Consider the following 3,701-nt stretch of genomic DNA (forward strand, 5'->3'; position numbering starts at 1 on the left):
AATAAATTTCTTCTGATAAAGGATATATTAATTTAGATCCCTTGATACTTAAAAGGCTCCTTATACAGGTTGTGGGGAGTACAGGTTGTGGGGAGACCATGAATACCTAGAGATTATATGCAACTTTGACACATGCCCATGTAAGTATGTGTGGTCTATCATTATCTTAAAGAGTCCTTTTGCTAAAAAGAAGTTAGAACCAGTGCATAAAAAAAGTAATTTCTCTGTAATTTAGTTTGAGTCACCACCTGAAGTTCTTAGTTCTTGGTTCACTTCACTGTGGAAAGACTCATTACCCTATTCCTGGGAAAGTTAACCTATGGATTTCAGATCTGGAAAAAAAAGGTAATGTTATGTGTCCCATTTCTCTGCCTTCCGAAAAAGGACTACAGTCTATAAAAAGTGAAAATACATCATCTTTCAAACTTTACAGAGCAGCTTTCAGTCCTTTTTTGTTAGCCATTCATGGTTCACATTTCTCACCATAAGGAAGTTCTTTCTGTCAAGCCTAAGTCTCTTACAGTTGTAAAATAATTTGGTTTCTTATGTTTAACAATCCAGTAGTATCCAATAGTATCCAATTAGTGGATACTATTATTAAATTCATGTTCAGATTTCTCTCCCTCAGTACTTTTGCTCTTTCCATATTTTCATTCTTACATTCATTAATGTCTTCATGGCTTTCCTCTGAACCCTTTCCAATTCTTCATACTTGTCTATAAATTCAGAAGTGAGTGTATTGAAGAGAGATTCATAAAACCCTCAGTTGACTGGCAAACTTCCCTATGGTCACTGTAGTTGGTATGTAATAATAAATTGTCAGAAAATAATAATTATAAGATTGTCCTCTGAGGGTAAAATTATAAAATCAATGCAAAATGGCCCACACAGTTTTACTGGGGGTAAACATCTAGAATCAACGAGGTGATCATTTGATTAAAGACTGCACATTAAAGGAAAGATGGTGTCACTTAAGAGAGGCATTGGTTAGCCATGAAAGCTTGAAAAAGAAGAATCATAGAATCAGATCTTGACAGTGACCACCCATACAGTATCCAGGTAGGAGGGTGTTGGCCAGATCGTTCTGATAACCTGATGGTGCTTGTCTCTTCCTATTGAAGAAACAGCTGCAGTAGGTCTGAGTCCTATGGTCATTACAGATTTGATCACTTACCACAGATGTGACCATGTCACTTCTGTACAAGAAGGAGATCAACATGACCCAGAGAACTCACTCAGCTCTACCTATATTCCTGGAACCCTTAATTTCTATATTAAACCTCTTTATTCTTACCATACTTGCCAAATTCTAATTCAGATACCAGATATAATATGCCTACATTTTCCTAGATTTTTTTTTTTTTTGAAAAAACAATATGCAACAAATTCACTTTTATTACCTTTGCTTTATTCCACAATACAAAATGAAAACTTTTACCTGGACATTTAAATCCTGAAGGAAAGGAAAATATGAAGTCTATTGGTTGCTTTGCCAATGTTTACTTGAGTAAAGGAAATCTTTTTTTCTTTATTTCACTTTAGCATTTTCTTCCAAGTAATGGATAGTGTAGATAATTAACAAGTATATTATTAGCTTCTAACTGGTATCCATCCTAAAATCTTCACTGATGATACCCTTAGCAAATTGTCTTAACTCATTAGCTCTGAGAATGAAAACGAATACACTGCCAAGAAACACCATATCCATTTGAAGAAAGCCTCGCTGAATGAAATGCTATATATCATAGGAAACCAAAAAGGATTCATCAAAATGTCTTAAGTGGATAGGTCATTAAGAATTTCATGAGACATGGAAGAAGGTTCAAAACATAGACCAGCACTACTCTTCTTCCCTATCATGGGAGTAAGTTAATGAGCACAGGACGGACATAATTGATAGCGTCCTCTTCCCAGGGTCTCATGGGCTTCATTTGCAATAACAATTTGGAGATGTCTGCCATGCATTCAAGAGCAATTCATACATTTCCAACCAGTGACATCCCTAGCATATGTGATACACAGAAAACATTTTTTCCACTATACGACATTATTTTCAGTATTAACTATGACATGAAACAAAAATAGTATTAAAAAATGAAGACTGAATTTTTTCTTCTTTATTCACCTTAGTAAACATAATCATACCAGAAATGAACAAATGGATGGATGGATGGATGGATGGATGAACATTTGGTTCCAAAAGGAAAAAAATAAATAATGGATTATGTTCTTGTGATCTCAATTTACTCAAGATATTCTGGCGTGGGGGGGGGGGAGGAAAAACATACCTATGTTGGTTTGTCATGATTAACATTTCAGTTTCTATTTTTGAGCTTTAGTTTCTGCCAATTTAAAAATCTTAGACACAAATTTAAAAATCTTAGACACAAATAAAAACTCCCACATAGTCACATAAGATGACAGAATTGAAATAATTCAAGTTCTGTTTTATTGTATTTACAACTATTATTTAAAACCCACAGTTTAAACACAAGAATATGTGAAGCTAGAAACTATGGCAGATGGAACACCAGTGAATCTAAATCATTACAAACTTACTCTTGAAATAATACATGTAGCGGAGTCTCATGTGTCAGGGGGTAACTTTACATCTGGTAGTACTTTACAAGTGGAATACAATATTCAGTGAGGAATAAATCTTTTAAAAGGAGCTAATTTTAAACATATTATACATTATATATCATATATATTTAAAACACCATAGTAACTGCTACACTTGTTTAGTTCTTAAGCTAACAAAAATTTTTTCAGGGAGGAGTATTTTTCCACTGAGAGTGTTTGGACTTGCAGGCTCATAGTGATAATAAATAGCAGGGCAGATCAACATTTATGGTTTGGTTTTTTTTTTAATGTTTGTTATTGTTTTTACCTTCCCTATACACAATACACCTCTTTGGGCTTGTATCTGGAATAGATTGATCCCACTCACCCAAATCTGATAAGCTGCATCTTCCAATTTAATGATGTTAGATTGCAATTTTGATGGACTCAGGCTCACACAGTAATCTGAAATATTCCTTCCACCTCTATCCACAGAAATAATGTTATCCACTTTTTTCACAGTAGCCTACTGCACAAACTGTCCTTACTTAGGACCTACACCTACCCCTCTGAATTCTTGGCTAGCTCAGTAGGACATCATGTTTAGAGTACCACCTGTATCCCATTCATCTCCCTCCCAACATAGACAGTGTGGGACTCCCCAAAGGCACCTTCCTTCATCTTTTATGATATTGCTGAAGCTAACATACAGAGAACAAAGCCTTGTTGTACCTGTTCACTCTCAATGTTGTACACTTTCTTTCCCAAGGAAATAGAGATGGCTCAAATTTGTTCTTTATTGACTCTTCTATAACCCTAAAGACCTGTCAGATTTCTCTTACATCCTGGTATTATTTTATCTCCTTAATTTGTTTCTACACTTCTTATGGGCTTATAAGAACTTATTAACCATAATATTTAATCATAAAGTAATTTTCTACTTTTCATCCCTGATGTTCTTGGGATGTATTTTTGCCTTTATGAAAATGTACTCTCTTGAGTTTTGATTGTATTGTATTCTAGCTGAGAAAATGAACTTAAAACCTTCTTTGCCTGTTACCTAGATCTCTTTCCAAGAGAAGTATTTAGCAATTAAAAAAAGTTGTCTGGCTATGGAAAGTTAACCACATTCAAGTCCG

The sequence above is a fragment of the Lontra canadensis genome, unplaced genomic scaffold (assembly GCF_010015895.1).
Source record: "Lontra canadensis isolate GAN:19392208 unplaced genomic scaffold, GSC_riverotter_1.0 scaffold14, whole genome shotgun sequence".
NCBI lineage: Eukaryota > Metazoa > Chordata > Mammalia > Carnivora > Mustelidae > Lontra > Lontra canadensis.